Here is an 18,493-nt window from a genome sequence, read left to right on the forward strand (position 1 = left end):
AAAATCATTAGAAAATCAGTTAGAAAATCAGTTAGAAATATTGGACTTAACATATTAGGCTACATGGACTGAAAAATTTACAGAACATTCTATCCAACAGCAGAATATATATTCTTCTCAAGTGCACATGGTAAGTTTCTCTAAATAGATCATATGTTAGGCCACAAAACATATCTTAAGATTGAAGTCATAATCAAGCATCTTTTCTGAACATTGAAAAATGCACAAATATGTGGAGATTAAACAACACGCTACTGAACAGCCAATTTGTCAAAGAAGAAATCAAAAGAGATAAACTATCTTGAGTAAAATGAACATAAAACATACAAAAACTTATGGGATGCAACTAAAGAATTCTGGGAGGGAAGATTATAGCAATAAATGTCTCCATTAAGAGAAGAAGAAATATCACAAATAAACAACCCATCTTCACACTTTAAGGAACTAGAAAAGAAGGAACTAAGCCCAAAGTTAGAAGAATAGAAATAAAGATCAGAGTGAAAGAAGGAAATAAAGACTAAAAAGACAATAGAAAAGAGCAATGAAATGAAAAGCTGTTTTTTGAAAATATAAATAAAACAGATAAACCTTTAGCTAGACTTACTGAGAAAGAAAAAAGAGAGGACTCAAGTAAAATTTGAATGAAAGAGGAGACATTACAACTGATACCAAAGTATCATAAAAGCCTGGTATGAACAACTGCATGCCGCAAATTGGACAAAGTAGAAGAAATGAATAAATTCTTAGAAACACACAACCTTCCAGAACTGATTCAGGAAGGAATAGAAAATCTGAATAGACCAATTACTAGCAAGGAAATTGAATCAGTAATCAAAAATATCTCAAACAAAAATCTAGGACCAGAGGGCTTCACAGATGAATCCTACCAAACATTTAAAAAATGATTAATAACACTGCCTCTCAAGCTCTTTGAAAAAGTGGAAGAGAAAGAAAAATTCCAAACTCAATTTATGAGGCAAGCATTACCCTGTTACTAAAACCAGACAAGGACTCTACAGAAAAGAAAAAAAAAGTTACATGTCAGTATCTCTGACAAACACAGATGCAGAATCACTCAACAAAACATCAAACAAATTCAACAATACATTGAAAGGGTTATACACCATGATCAAGTGGGATTTTTTCCAGGGATGCAAGGACGATTCAACAGTCACAAATCAATCAATGTGATACATCACATTAACATAATGAAAGATAAAAATAATGTGATCATCTCAACAGAAAAAGCATTTGACAAAATTCAACCACCATCCATAATAAAAACTCTCAATAAAAAAACTGGGTAGAGAGGAAAACTTCCTCAACATAATAAAGGCAATATAGGACAAACCTACAGCTAACATCATGCTCAATGGTGAAAAGCTGAAAACTTTTTCTCTAAGATCAAGAGCAAGGCAAGGGTACTTACTCTAAACTTATCAAGAACAAGGCAAGGGTACCCACTCTAAACTTTTATTCAACATAGTCCTAGAAGTCCTAGCCACTGCAATTAAACAAACAAACAAAAAAGACATCCATACCAGAAGAAAGAACTAAAACCATCCATTTACAGATGAAATGATACAATATATAGAAAACCATAAAGACTCCACCAGAAAATTGTTAGATAAATGAATTTGGTAGATTTGCAAGATACAAAAATCAGTGTACAAAAATTAGTTGTATTTTTCATACTTTAACAATCTCTAAGAGAAATTAAGGAAACATTTCCATTTGTAATTGCATTAAAAAGATTAAAATACCTAGGAATGAACTTAACCAAGAAGGTAAAAGTCCTGTACACTGAAAATCATGAGACATTGATAAAAGAAATGGAAGGTGACATAAACAAATGGGAAGATAGTCCATGCTCATGGATTAAACATAATATTGTGAAAATGTCCATACTACCTAAAACAATCTACAGGTTCAGCATAATACTTATCAAAATTTTGTGGCATTTTGCACAGAAATAGAACAATCTTAAAATTTGTATGTAATCACAAAAGACCCTAAATAGCCAAAGCAATCTTGAGAAAGCAGATCAAAGCTAAAGACAACCTACAGATTGAAAGTATTTGCAAACCGTATCAGAAAAAGTATTAATATCCAAAATATGTAAAGAACTCATACAAGTCAATAAAAACAAAAAGAAAAATATATGAATAAAAAATTGGCAGAGGAACTGAATAGACGTTTTCCCAAAGGAGACATCCAAATGACCAACAGATACGTGAAAAGATGCTCAACATCACTAATTACCAGGGAAATGCCAATCAAAACCACAATGAGATATCACCTCACACCTGTTAGGATTGCTATCATCAAAAAAACTAGATATAACAAATGTTGGTGAGGATGTGGAGTGAATGGAACCCTTGTGCATTGTTGGTAGGAATGTAAATTGGTTCAACCACTATGGAAAGCAGTATAGAGTTTCCTCATAAAATTAAAAGCAGAACTACCATATGATCCACTCTGGGAATATATCCAAAGGAAATGAAAACAATATATTGAAGAGATATCTTCACTCCCATACTTATTGCAGCATTATTCACAATTGCCATGATTGAAAAAAACCTAAGCATCTGTCAACAGATCAATGAATAAAGAAGATGTGGTATATACAAATAATAAATTGTGCAGCCATGAGAGAAAAGGAAATCCTGCCATCTGCCACAACATTTATGGACCCGGAGCGGTGTTATGCTGAGTGAGATAAGCCCAACAGAGAAAGACACATACTGCATGGTGTCACTTATACATGGAATCCTAAAAGAAAAATCAGACTCACAGAAACTGAGTTGAAAAGTAGTTGCCAGATTTTGGGTGGTGGGAGAAAGAGGGAGAGGTGGTAAAAGGGTAAAAGCTTTTAGCCGTAAGATGACAAGATCTGAGAATCTAATGTATCACATGGTACCTGTAGTTAACAACACTATTGTATAATAAAAATTTGGTAAAGAGTAGAAAAGAATGTAAATATGTGAGGCTATGTATGACTAGATGATAGAAATCCTTTCACAATGTATATGAGTATCAAATGTGATATATACTTTAAATATTTTACCATTTTCTTTCTCAAATATATGTCAAACAAAGCTTAAAAATGAAAAAAGGGAGTAAGCGCAACCAGAGTTGATCAATTTCAGAATAGAAGGAAAACTCATTATCATTTCAGTAAATGATAAATTATAAGATGCACAAGAGAGAAGAGATTCAAGTAAAAATTTAAGAATACTGAAGAAAGGCATGATAACTTCCAAGAAACTGAGAATGAAATAAAGGTATAAATAAAAAGGGTCAAAGAGAAAGTGGCTGAAAGGAAGTCAAGCAAAGAAGGTTTAATATACACATCACTGGAGTCTCTGGAGGAAAAACATCTATGGAACAGAATATTTAAACTCCTAATCCAATAAAACTTTCTGGATATAAGAGAAAACACAAATTCTATAAATCGAAAGATTCCACTGTATATCTATTAAAAATATTATCAGGGCCTCTATGTAGATGATTAACTTACAAGATTTTTAAAAATTAACTTGATATCAGACTTCTCAAGCAAATGGAAATACAAGGTTACAGTAGACCAGTATTTTTCAGCAATCAAGGAAACCAAGATTTGTGAACCAAGAATGTTGTGTTCAAACTGTCCTTCAATTATCAGAACTATAGAAAAAGAGTTCTAAACGTGTAAGTAATCAGGGAATATTGTTCAGAAATATCCCTCTTGGGGAATTTACTAGTAAATAAGTGTCATCCAACCTAGTAATAACTAGGGAAACTTTAGCAACATAACCCAATGGTGAGCATAAAACATTTATAAATGGTGAGAAAACAATATATCTAATTATAAAGCCAAGACAAAAACACAAGTGGGAAGACGGAAGGAAGAATATTTGTGTTATGTGACATTTATAAAGTAAGAAGACTGCAACTAAAAATAAGAAAGAAAAAGGGAAAAGTGGAATAGGCTACTGTTGTTGAAAACATCATAGGTGGGAATCAAAGGATGCAATTTAAAAAGACTGCATAAGAAGGTAAGAAAGAAAAATATTAGGGACTTTATAAAACTATAAATACAAAGGTAAGCACTAAAACAAAAATACAAATCTTTGCAAATTCCAAGAGAAAATTTTATAAAATTAAAGAAGGCATGTCCAATAGAGAAAGAAAAATGGCAAATAAAATGTAATATAGTAATTACTATATAAAATTATGATACAGTTGAGAACAAATATATAGCAGTGCAATCAATAAGTGTAAACTGGATGAACTTTGCTGTTAAAAATATTTTCAAGTTTGAAAATCCAAAAGATACATACCTATGTACATACATAAATACATAATTAGGGAGTGGTGGAGATTGAAAACCACCATTTTCCAAATGCCATAGTAGTTAGGCTGAGGCAGTAACTTAATAATTATGAATAGATGATAAATCTTAGGGGTAGTGGGTTGTCTGATGAGGAATAAGATGTTTAGAGTGTTTTTAAAGCGTCTCCCCACAAGACAAGAGGAAGATTAGATGCAAGGGGGAAACAGTACTTTTACAATGACAAGATGAGATATCATCTCAGGCTTAAAATTGGAAATAGGGACTACTGGACATCATGTACCCTGGATTAATACCCAAAGAAGGTAATAACATCAAACTTATATTATTCAGGCTGAAGAGGCATAATCTGACTATAATCACAAGGAAGTATCAGACAAAGTCAAACTGGATATCATTTGTATAAAATGACTGCTCTGTATTAAAAAAAATAATGTCATGAAAGCTAAAAGCTAAGGAATATGTTTTAGATAAAAAGAGACTTAGAGATATGGCAGCTAAGTGCAGTATGTGATTCTAGACCAGAACCTGTATTGAAAGGAGGGAAAAACATTATAAAGGACATAAGACCATTCACAAAGTTGGAATGTGGATTATAGGTTAGATAAGAGTACCGTATCAATATTAACCACCAAAATCAAATTCAGAAAATTTATCTAAGAGGATGTCCTTGTTTTTAGGAAATTCACACTGAAGCATTAAGGATTAAAATAGTCTAATATATGCAGCATGCTTTCAAAAGGTTCAGAAAATATAAATAGTCTGTGTGTGCATGTAGATACAGAGAGACAGAATAATCAAGTGTCAGGATTTAACATTAACCAATGTTAAAATCTGGTAAGTCTAGGTATAGGGGTTCCTTTCATTATTCTTCCAGATTTTCTTTAATTTTTCACTTATTTCAAAATTTAAAAAGTTATAAAGGGAGTAATGTTTCAATAAACAGTTTTATTCTTTGCTCTTATTCTTTCAATTAGATATTTTAACAATTTCCCCCTCTCTCTCTTTGACATGTGACTAAGCTTCATTTTACTGTGACAACTTTAAGAGTACTAATTTTCTCATGGATCACATGATCATGAGAAAAATCACCTTCCCTACGTAGTCCCAGTAAAACGCATGTAATTTCATATAATATTGCTGTGATTCTAAGAATTTTGATGTAATCTAAACAAAGGAACATCACCTCGGTATACGACTAAGTTACTAGTATAACTCTTTATAATACAGGATTCTAGTATCTAAAGAATGCACACCAACAGCTCAAACTAAGGGGTCTAACTATTTTTATTATTTAACAGTATGTAAATATGGATAGCAACCAGCTTCTCATACAGCCTAACGAACTGCAGGTTAGATCAGGTAGAGTAATGTGTAGCACAACCTCAGAATTCAAATATGTTCAATTATAAGAACTCAAATGCAGAAAGAACAAAAAAAGATACTAATATTAGAGATGGAAAATTCAACTTTCAGGTCTTACCTGGGGATATGTTCACACTACCTAGTTACACATATTTCATATTAATATGAGTATATATTTACATAGAGCTTTATAAGTTATAAAGTATATTTATACACATTGTGCCATCTTAATTTTGAACTAATATTTTAAATGAGTCTGAAATCATCACCCATTTTACAGTTTAGGAAACCAGGACATAAGTGATTAAGTGTTTTGCTCAATAATGTCTATTAAGTTACAGGAACAGACAACTATTGAACTCAGTTCTTATTTTAAGTTTACTGCCTTATACTCCATCCTTAAGAAACAAGTGGAGTCACCTTAAGATCTTTTGTTTATATTTATGACAACAGGAATGAAAAAATAATTTAGAATGCTTTTCAACAATTCATGTCAAAAGCAAAAGGACTCTAATTGTTAGCAAACATGCAATAACAACAAACACAGTTACGCAGAGTACTTGGCATATTCTGATGGCATGCAATTCAACTTCATATAGATAGCAGGCCATGAGAACACTCTTCATATCTCTGTGATATCTAATACTATTCTAGTAATTGCATCTATTTAGAGTTGAGGAATTGAAGCATAGTTTAATATACTCAAAATATAGTAACAAGCCAGGCATCTTTATACGACCAGCATGTTAAAGAATATTCCAGATTGGAGATTTTGATTGAACCAATCAAAATTGGTTTAAATTGAACCAATTTGCATTTGCTCTTTGGGGAGGTGTATTTGGAATGATGGTTACTTGGACCACACAACTGATTGCACTGTTGGATAAAGGGTTGTAGATTTCCTGTGGGTTTTGGAGCTTAAATAGTGAACTTTTCTCCAACCCTTAAAATATAGACCCCTGCCTTTGTCCAATAACATTAGTAAATATTTATCTTGTGAAAGGACAATGTACCCTCTAAGCAGTTTCAGATTCCTTCATCTTTAAGCGTACATACTTTTTGAGAAGATAAACAAGTATAAAGGAAGCAAATTTAGCTGTGTAAGAGATTAACAATACTTAACCTTCTTATATTTCAGTTGAGTTGATGGTAAGGATTAATTCATGGATGCCAGTTCCAAGTTGAGCCTGGTATTCTGTCAAATCCAGTAAAATGAAGTGGTTATGAGCATGAAATTTAGAAGCAAATTTCTGGATTTGAATCCTTGTCCCATGCTTATCAACTGGGTACCTGGGACAAGTTAATTAACCTCTCTGAAACTCAGCTTCCTCATCTATAGATTAAGGGTAAGGGTAGAATCAATGTCATAGGGTTGTTTTGAAGGTTGCATGGGTCCATATATATATAAGGAAACTGATATATAAAAACAGTGCTCAGCATATTATAAACAATTAAAAAATTACTGTCTACTTGGAAGTGCCAATGTAGAGAATCAAAATCAATGCTGCTTATCTCATAAATCCTCAGGGAGTAAGCAAACAAAGCTGAGACAAGCATTTCTGGGGCATGTGCAATTCTGATAATGAAGGCATTCATGTACTCCTACTTGAGTGTACAGAACCTGGGCCACCAAGTGGAGACAGGGCACCAAAGAGAGCCATTAAGAGAGCTATAACTCTGACCTGAGTCAAACCATAAAAATATCCAAATAGAGGTAATGGATGCCCAGACCTCAAGCTAATCTCAGTGTGAACAAGGGATGAAAAGGTATCACTGAAGGCAACTGGGTGGCAAGGCAGGGTGTTCCTGCATTCTAGGCAAGAGTTCTGCAGGACTGATCTATTCCTTTCACTTGCTAGACTCCGAAATTCTCAAAGGTAGCGATTATTATCATTCTTTTACTTAAAAAATATCCCTAGGGCTTCCCTGGTGGCGCAGTGGTTGAGAGTCCACCTGCCGATGCAGGGGACGCGGGTTCGTGCCCCGGTCCGGGAAGATCCCACATGCCGCGGAGCGGCTGGGCCCGTGAGCCATGGCTGCTGAGCTTGCGCGTCCAGAGCCTGTGCTCCGCAACGGGAGAGGCCACAACAGTGAGAGGCCCGCGTAGCGGGAAAAAAAAAAAAAAAAAAAAAAAAAAAATATATATATATATATATATATATATATACGTATATATATATACGTATATATATATATATATATATATATATCTCCCTATTCTTGGCATGTTACCAGATGCTTAATAATTAGGGTAAGCATATGACCCAGTTTGCTTTGGAAAAGCCCAACTTATACCTATAGTCCCAACATAATTACTAATAGCATTTCCATTTCACTCTCAAAAGTATCTCAGCTTGGATAATCAATTACACATTTTTCCTATTAATAGTAGCTGAATGAACAAATTCTCCCAATCCATATATCTGTCTCCTACATCTAATTTATGTTCCCTGTCTTTTCAGTATTTTCCACTACAAATAAATAAGTGAGGGGTGTATTATATTCTGTTAGGAATAGGCCTTTCATATTTTTATTTTAACTTCTTTATTTTTCCTTTTTAGAGAATTGAGACAGATTAGTGGAAAGTTGTATATGTTATTTAATAGAAAACAGCATACCTTTAAATATATTTAACCTTCATGAGAGTTAACATAAATAAAAAAGAAAAAGCCATTTCAGGGAAGGTATATGAAGAGGCAATTTTACAATCTAGTAGAGGCAGTTGCTATCAAAATCGAGCAAAAAGCAGTTTACTTGATCACAGTTCCACATATTTGAACCATCTGTGGGCAGCTGTTGTTTCAAATTATTTTATTAATGCAATAACATTTGAAGAATGTACTATTACAATCGCCAAATAGATTCAAATATACGAAGAAGCTTCTAAAATTTGTTTTTAAAAGAATTGCAATAATTAAATTAGCTCCAAATTGGAAATGTCCATAATTTCATGGAAGCAACTCAATAACACTGTAAGAATTATATTTACTAGTACACTCAAACATTGCTACTATCAATCCTGTTTCTGTTTCCTCATCTATTCATTTTGCCAGATATAATTTGATTCAGTTAAAAATTCTGCAGATATTTTATTATCTTTTACATAATTTATTCTCAATTGAATTCCAACCAACCAGAACATTGCCTTTCTTTGTTGCAATGACACCCTCAGTTGCTAGTTATTAAAGGCATTGTTCAGACTCATTTATAACATGCCTGTTGGAAATTTGTGCCAAGAGAAGAAAAGTTAGAACCCATTCTAGGGGCTTACTGTCACCATTTTTCAGAAAAATCATCAAAGCAACAGTGTTGGTAAAGGTCTGGTTTCTCCTTCCCCACCAGCTCTCTCTCCGTCCTTTAGCTTGGTTCTTTCTACATAGCACTTATCACATTTGTATCATTTAATCGCAAACAAAAATTAGATTAATTTTAGTAGGATTAAGACCACAAATATTAGTCTGAATGTTTTCCTTCACCTTCTCTTTATCTTTTTCCTCCAAAAATGGCAAGGGCAGCTCCATTGTTTATCTAATTTGTGGGTAAGTTATGAGGTTGAATGTAATAAAGCTGTCTTACACTTTAAATTCTTAAAGGAGCATAACTGCACAATGATGATTTTTAAATATCCATATATTTTAGCCATATAAGTACTCATTGGTTAACTGCTAACATTTCAATGGACAAGAAATGTTTTTAACTGGCAAGTCCCCTTTAAATTTTGAAAAATCACTAAGGATAAAATTCAGTAGAAACATTTTTATTAATATTTAAACATGTTCACTACATCTAAAATGGTGTTGTGTTCATCTGCTTTAAATTCCTGTTTTAAAATCCTTTGCATCGTGGATGTCTGGAAAGTCTGTAGATTTAAACAATCTATTTTTTCTTTATTTCTTTATTCCACCAAGTTTAAAAGATAATATGTTACACCACTGACCTTATAAACTATTCTTGACCACATATTTTGGATGCATTCTTAGAACATACTCCACTGGAAGCTGGAAACTGGTGATTTATTTTGATTATAGATATAGAATAACATAATTTAGAGAAACTGATTTATCAGTGGCTGATTATCTCCAGTTTGGAAAGGCTTACATTTAAATCTTTTCTGAAGACAAAGAAGCAGGTATTAACTGCTTTGAAAGCCTGACCACTGATACAAAAAAGGAATAATTTTTCTACTGTATTTGGTTTAATCATGCAAATTAGGATGGAACTAGTAGATTTAGTTGGCCCCAGGGGTGTTGTAAGGTTAACATTCTATAGTAATCATTTGATTATTCACCCCTTTTTTGTTCTTAATTTGATACTGCTTTGCTGGATTGAAAGTTATTTTCTAGCCAAATAGTAGATTCTGCAAACAGATGGCTTTGCTACTCATATAGGCATAACCTGTGATCAGCTAAGTTTTATTGACAGAAAAATCATAGACCACAGCAGAAGTTATTATCTGAGACCCACTCTGTTGACCTAACACAGTCAGGAATTTTATGTAGGTATGCTTGTGAGCGTTTTTGTGGGGAGTGGGTTCTGAGCTTTTATATAACCCTCAACAAAGCTCAAGACCCAAAAATGCTTGGGAACAAGTCAACCACACTTTATTACCAAGGCACCCTCCATTCAATTGCCTGTGTACCTCCACCTTATATTTAATGCACATGGCAGACCACTGGGGAAAATAATGATTAAGTACAGACTCTGTACTTTAATAGCTTACAGACTTTTCAAGGAGACAGAAGAGTAATTATTATAGAATGTGATAAAATCTATGATAGAGGTATCTTCAAAATACTGAGAAACTATTCAAGTAAGACCAGAGTTGATCGTTCTGAAGAGTGGAGATCTCACTGAGAACATGATATTGACCTATATCTTGATAGGTAAAAACAAACACAAGAGGATTCTGACCTTTGGGAACAGGATAGGAAAATGGTAGAGGAGTAGAGGTGTGAAAAATTTGAGGAACAGCAAAAGCGGCTGGAGTACCGTGTAAGGGGGTGCAGTAGATAACTAGGCCAGAAGTATGAAGGGACAGAGTGTAAAGGGATTTATGTGGCAGGTTAAGTAATTTAGTAAGATAATAGTTCTCAATTTGGGGGTTCATGTATCCTTTCCAGTGACCTTGGAAGAAGTCTAAATACTATTGGCAGTACTTCCAAAACCCTATAAAGATATCTGCACAAGATAAAAACATTTAGCTTTGTGCTGAGATTTTATTTAAAAGGCACTATTAATTAATGCATTTAGGGAATCAAAATGTTTCAAAACGTGGGATTTATGAAGGAAAAAAGATATCTTTTGCAAAGTTTGCAAAAAGTTGCTATTGAATCACTCAAGTGGATGGACTCTAGATTTAAGGATTTGTGTATACTTGGATATGGAGATCAAGGGAGAGTAGACGAATGAAATTAACCCCCATCTTTCTAACCTAATCATAGATAAAGATATTCTCCTCTAGATAGATAGATATTCCATTCACTTAGGGAATAAAAGAAGCATTCAATAGACAACTTCTATAACCCACTCCTGGAGATTAGGGCTGGGTATATCAATTCAGTAGGTTATTGGGAGAGTATAAAATAAGAAGGAATCCTTGGTGAACACTTTTAAGAGATAAATGGACATAACAGCTAAATGCAATGTGTGATCCTTGATAGATCCTACACTGAGCAGGGTGGGGAGCTACAAAGGGCATTACTGGGCAATTGGGCAAGTTGAAATATGGATTCTGTATTAGATAATAAAATTACACAATGTTAAATTTCCCAAGTGTAATTGTTCTCAGGAGATACATGCCGAAGTAGTCAGAGTGAAATGTCAAAATATTTGCATTTAGCTCTCAAATGATTCTGAAAAAATATATATATACCATAAATGTGTATGTGTATGGAGGAGGGGTGTGGAAAGAGTGAAATTAGGAAAATGTGGCAAATTATTAACAATTGGTGAATCTAAATGAAAAGTGTGTGAATATTCATTACTGTATAGTATTCCTGCAACTTATTCTGCAAGTTTGAAATTTTCAAAATAAAAAGGGAAAAAAAGACGTGGATATAGAAAAAAATGAACTGGTGAAAGGAACATCGGTGTGAAAAGCAAGAAAGACAAGCAGTGGATTGTAGTGTTGGTCACAGAGTTAGCCACCATTGGTGCTCGTGGAAGAATGTTTGTCTCTGAAAGGAAGGAAAGAGAAACAGTTTAAAGGGAAGGGACCATTTGTAGGAAACTATCTGAAGATTGATATGTTAGTGAAGGAAGGAGACTTGGAAAGAAGGACATCAGCTATAAAAGTTTAGCTACAAAGCCCAGGAGTAGTTACTGCTTAAAAGCAGATGAATATTTTGAAGGAGGACTGTACAAAAACTTGCTCTGAAAACTATTTTAACCAAAGTAAGTGTGTTGAAGGCAAAAATCGGTTGAAATTTTTCCTCGATGACTTTTTATTTCAATTGAGAGCATTTCAGAGTTCATTAGTTCGTATTTGCTACGACTCTTTCAGAAGCCATTTCTTTCAGAGAATATTTTTTCAGCTTCTTAATGGTAATAATAATGAAAAGATGCTCAACATCACTAGTTATTAGAGAAATGCAGATAAAAACTACAATGAGGTATCACCTCACACCTGTCAGGATGGCCATTATCAAAAAATCTAGAAACAATAAATGCTGGAGAGCGTGTGGAGAAAAGGGAACCCTCCTGCACTGTTGGTGGGAATGTAAACTGATACAGCCACTATGGAGAACAGTATGGAGGTGCCTTAAAAAACTAAAAATAGAACTACCATACGACCCAGCAATCCCACTACTGGGCATATACCCTGAGAAAACCATAATTCAAAAAAGACATTACCACAATATTCATTGCAGCACTATTTATAATAGCCAGGACATGGAAGCAACCTAAATGTCCATCAACAGATGAATAGATAAAGAAGATGTGGCACATATACACAATGGAATATTACTGAGCCATAAAAAGAAACGAAATTGAGTTATTTGTAGTGAGGTGGATGGACCTAGAGTCTGTCATACAGAGTGAAGTCAGTCAGAAAGAGAAAAACAAATACTGTATGCTAACACATATATATGGAATTAAAAAACAAAAAGTGGTACTGATGAACCTAGGGGCAGGGCAGGAATAAAGATGCAGACGTAGAGAATGGACTAGAGGATACGGGGCGGGGGGAGGGGGAAGTGGGGGCAAAGTGAGAGTAGCATCGACATGTTTATACTACCAGCTGTAAAATAGATAGCTAGTGGGAATCAGCAGCATAGCACAGGGAGATCAGCTGGGTGCTTTGTGATGATCTAGAGGAGTGGGAGAGGGAGGGTGGGAGAGAGACGCAAGAGGGAGGGGATATGGAGATATATGTATGCATATGGCTGATTCACTTTGTTGTACAACAGAAACTAACACAGCATTGTGAAGCAATTATACTCCAATAAAGATGTATAAAAAAATTAAATAAATAAATAAATAAATATTATAATTAGCATCATTTGAGTACTCACTATTTTCTAAGTACCAGGCAAAGAGCTTTGGCTACATAGCCAGGTTTGATTCTTGCAAAAATCCTATTTGGAGATATAAATTTTATTGCTATTTCGATTTTGCCAACTTTACAAGGGAACTAGATAAGGGAGATATAATTACATAATCACATAGATTGGAGGCTGCAGAATCAGGACTCAGACCAAAGTATCTGATTCTAAAACCTGTGATCTAAAACATAGGATGTTTATTTTCGTTGAGAAATATTAAAATCCTAAATAGTACCAACTTCTCATTAGTTGAATATCATAATTTCAACGGCTTATTTTAGATTTACTATAAACTTAAATCTCAGTGTAATACGTTCATAAGCTGCCCTCCCCACTTTTTTCCTAACTTGAAGCATTTTGCAAATTAGATTTTCTATTCATTCATTCATAAATATACATTTATTGGGGAAATTGCTTTGTCTATATACTCACAACTGATAAGATATGTTAGTGGGAAGTCTTGGGGGAGGAGGGAAGGAGAGAAATTAAGGATACTGATGGGCAAAGGGCACAACTTGGAATAGTTCAGAAAACTTGCCTGTTTCTCCTTCTCCAGAACACAGAGCCACCAGTTTCAAAGTCCAGTCAGCCTCCTCCTCACTCCCACTCTTGTTTATCAAGGCTTCTTTTAAAGAAACACATCTTTAAAACTGAAGCCCTTGTTGTGAAAGAATCATACCATGTCTACAAAAACACCACTTGAGAATTCATTCTTCCCCTGAACATGAGTATTCCCAAGAATTCACAAAGAACAAGAGGCCTAGATTAAAACCTTGGCAAGATTCTTGGCCAAACTAAATAAAACCAGCAGATGATGCCTAGCAGTTCTGGTAAGAAATGATGAGTTACTCCTGTAGGATACAAGATCCCAGAGCTCTGTTCTTTCAGAAGAGACCTAAAAGCCTAATGGAAACATGAATAAAAGAACAACTTTTATGTGATAATACATAAATATTTTTTTCACTGGGAATCACATTCTAATGGCGTGATACTTTCCATAAATTCAGCAGAAATGCATCAGGAGGTTACAAATGATTACCAGTGAAAACTCAGGGTCAAACATTGTCTGCTGGTTGAGTACATTCACATATTTTCACTAAGGTTTTTTCAATTTCTTGTATGAAATTACTCATATAAAAGTAGTTTCAATTTCGTATATGAACTATTATACCTGCTCAATTAGGCCTTATTCCAGGCTTTAAGAAATGGTCAGGCCAGTGATAGGCATTGAGTGAAATGATAAATCAGCCATAGGTGATGGATGGACCACAGGAAATCGGATGAAGAAGGGAGGCAGGAATGATTTAGAAGTCCTACCGTAGAGAGACCCAGGAGACTGACAGTTGTATCAATTTGACAATGCACAACTGAACAAAAAGTGAGTATCTGGTTAATTTTGGTTTCACACAGTCCAAATAAAACTTATTAAATGTTTGAACAAGTTCATTTAAAAAAGAAAAACTAATTTAGGGCTTCCCTGGTGGCGCAGTGGTTGAGAATCTGCCTGCCAATGCAGGGCACACGGGTTCGAGCCCTGGTGGGAGGATCCCACATGCCGCGGAACAACTAGGCCCGTGCGCCACAACTACTGAGCCTGCGCGTCTGGAGCCTGTGCTCCGCAACAAGAGAGGCCGCGGCAGTGAGAGGCTCGCGCACTGCAATGAAGAGTGGCCCCTGCTCACCACAACTAGAGAAAGCCCTCGCACAGAAACGAGGACCCAACACCGCCAGAAATATAATTAATTAATTAATTTAAAAAAAACTAATTTAAATGATGCAACCACCTTGAAAAACAGTCTTGCAGTTCCTCAAAAGATTAGAGTCAGCATATGACCCAGCAATTGTACTCTTTAGTTATACGCCCAAGAGAAATGAAAATATAGACCCACACAAAAATTTGTACAGACATTCATAGCAGCATTTTTCATAAGAGTCAAAATGTGGACACAACCCAAATGTTCATCACCTGATGAACAGATAAAATATGGTATCTTATACAATGAAAAGGGATAAATTACTGATACATGCTACAACATGGATGAACCTTGAACACATTATGCCAAGTGAAAGAAGCCTGTCACAAAACACCACATATTTCATGACTCTTGTTTACCTGAAGTGTCCAGAACAGGCAAATCTCTGGAGAGTTACTAATGGTTGCCTAGAGCTAGAGAGAAGGGGTTGGAGGGTGACAGCTAAAGGCAGTGGGTTTCTTTGGGGGATAATGAAAATGTTCCAAAATTAATTGTGATGAAGGTTGCACAACTCCAAATTACTGAAAAATCATTGAGTTGTACACCTTAAATGGGTGAATTGTGTGATAGGTAAATTATCTCTCAATAAACCTGTTACCAGGAAAAAAAAAAAACCCACCTAATTTAGCTAACAGAGGCAAATAAGTTTTTTTTTTTTAAAAAAAAAACAAGAATAATTTCCCTTTTGTCTCCTTTCCTGCTACTGGTGGCTCTGTGTGAAGATGCAGGCTTCAGACCCATTCTTTTTAAACCAAGTTGATCTCATAGCGATGGATAGTGGAAAAATAAAAGTTCTAGATGCATAGCTTACATCATCTATGATTGGGGAACAGCAAGGAAGAACACAGAAAATATGGAACTTGCTACAAGGAAACCTGGAGCTGAGACTTGACCCTGCCATTAACCATCCTGTTGACCTTGAAAAGGTAAACTAATCTCTGTGAGCCTCAGTTTTACTGATTTGTACAATTTGATTGAATAACAGCAACGAGGACTTTACATAACTGTAGATCAAAAGATAGGTTTGTTCATTTACTTAATATGTTAGGGGTTATAACTGGGGACTTGCAGACCCTTTGGGGAGGCTGAGAAAAGTCAGCTCTAGATTTGCTTTGAGAGCAGATGAGAAAGCACCTGATCCTGATTAGGAAGTTAAGGAATTAGCCTCTCAGGAGCTGATTCTTGAATAGGGAGGATTTAGACAGGCAAGAAGGTGTGGCGGTGGGGTGGGTGTTTGAACAAGGAAAAGCTAGACAAAGGCTCATAAGTGCCCATAAGCGGGATGTTCAAGGAACTTCATGTAGTCAGACATGATGAGAGCGGCGGTTCTCAAACTGTGATCCCCAGACCATTAACAACAACATCACACAGGAATTTGTTAGGAATGCAGATTCTAAGTTCACACCACAGACCTACTGAATCAGAGATTCTCGGGATGGAGCCCAGCAATCTGTGTTCTAATAAGCTGTCTAGGTGACTGTGATGCCTGGTCAAATTTGAGAACCACTGGACTAGGGCCTTGGATACTAGTAGCAACAGATGTGTCTGCCTACCCTAGCTGCATATTTGTATGGTTTACAAAAGCAGTTTTATAGGTCAATTTATAAGCTGTATAAATTACTTTAGGCTATTTATTAGAAAACACAGAAAAGGCTAAAGAAAAATGTAATCTCACTATCTAGACATACATATTGTTAGTATTTGGTGAATTATATAAATATAGCTTTTTTTTGCAACATTGGGCCATAACGTACATACCTTTTATTCCATTTTTGTTAACTTAATATTTTATGAGTTTTTCCCTATGAATTTTGAATTCTATCAATCAGTCCTAAAACTCATAGAAAATATTTTTAATGACTGCAAAGTATTTCATCATGTGGATAGACCATAATTTAATTTACCACTTATTGTTGGAGATTTAGATTGTATTATTTATAAAAGTTATTGAAACGATGATGAAAAACCTTTTCCATGAGTATTTTTTCTGCACCTCTATTTTCCTATGGTAGATTCCTAGACGTAGAGTTACTATGCTGAGTACCTATTCTTCTTGTCTGTGTCTCTCCTTCTTCTGGTAAGAGACCCACCTTCTCTGGCTACAGGGCTGGCAAGTGTCCTAGACTAGGATGATTATGATGCCCATTCCTCCTACCACACGGATAATTCAGGGACAGTTCTGTGACTCAGGCTGTACCAATCAGCTTAATGACTGTATATTGCAGGGAAGCCATGCCCCTCCCCCTTCCAAGAGTAGAAAGAAACCAGTCAGCTGTAGGAAGCAATGAAATTAATCTGAAAAGAGCAGAGAGGCAGAGAGCAACCGAATTTTCAATGTTTTCTAGTTTACTTACTCTTCCAAAACAAAATCACCTAAAATCTAGTTCAAGCTGGATTTATTAGTCCTGAACAATACATAGGGCCTTGAAGGGTATGAGTGCAATTGCATTAAAACTATACTTTAGTCTGAGAACATTGAATACCTTTACAGTATTTAGCCTTCCTATTTGGAAGCATTTCATGTTTCTCCAATTGTTTGGATTTTCTCTTGTAATCTGCAGTAAAATTTTGTAGGTGTCTTCATATAGGAGCAGCATATTCCTTATAAGGTATATTCTTAACCATGTTATTTTTGGTTGACTTGTTATAATGAGCTTCCCCCTTGTATTAGATTTCTAGGGCCACTGTAACGAATTACTACAAACTTAAAACAACACAAATTTATTATCTTACCATTTTGGGGGTCAGAGTCCAAAAGGCGTCTCAGTGGGCTGAAATCAAGTCAGCAGGGATATGTTCCTTCCGGAGGCACGCAGGGAGGATCTATCGCCTCGCCTTTCCAGCTCCTAAGGGCCGACCCATTCCTTGGCTACTGGCCCCCTTCCATCTCCAAAGCTAGCAACTGCTAGCTGAGTCCTCCTCGCAACGCCTGCTATCTGCTTCTGATTCTTCTGCTTCCTGCTTCTCCTATTTAAAGTTTGCGTGTTTCCATTGGGCCCACCTGGGCAATCTCCTACTTTAAGGTCAGCGGATTAGCAAACTTATTCCACCTGCAACCTTAATTCCCCGTTGCCAGGTAACTTATAGTCACAGGTTCTGGAGATTGAAATGTAGACTTCTTTGGGGAATTATTATCGCACCTCCTGTGCCCTTCATATATGTATCAATTGGCTACTGATTTTTGTACGCATATGTATGTTTATATGTGTGTATATATATTATATAAATATATAATTTTTCTGCTTTCACAGCAAAACTCCCCAAGCAATTGTGTCTCTATATTTGCTCTTGAATGTATTGCAATCATGCTTTCATTCTCACTATTCTTTAGAAACTTATTTCAAAGTTATCAATTACCTACAGTCTGCCAAACCCAGGGATTAATTCATTGTTCTCATCAGGGGTTGCTTACTGACGTTCATGAAATCGCAATCTCTTGGCACAATGAAAGCTTATTTTTTTGCTCATAACACAGTGAAATGAAGGTTTTAATATGG

The 18,493-nt window shown here is 35.3% G+C and overlaps 1 long non-coding RNA gene across 1 annotated transcript in view; it reads right to left on the minus strand.

Moving 5' to 3' along the window:
* Positions 1–13,860, minus strand: part of LOC136792883 (uncharacterized) — a 131,323-nt gene extending 117,463 nt beyond the window's left edge. Inside the window, exon 1 of the long non-coding RNA XR_010837460.1 lies at positions 13,781–13,860. This is a non-coding gene — a long non-coding RNA (uncharacterized lncRNA). The remainder of the gene's footprint in view (positions 1–13,780) is intronic.
* Positions 13,861–18,493: the final 4,633 nt, after the last annotated feature.

The sequence above is a fragment of the Kogia breviceps genome, chromosome 17, assembly GCF_026419965.1.
Source record: "Kogia breviceps isolate mKogBre1 chromosome 17, mKogBre1 haplotype 1, whole genome shotgun sequence".
Lineage (NCBI taxonomy): Eukaryota > Metazoa > Chordata > Mammalia > Artiodactyla > Physeteridae > Kogia > Kogia breviceps.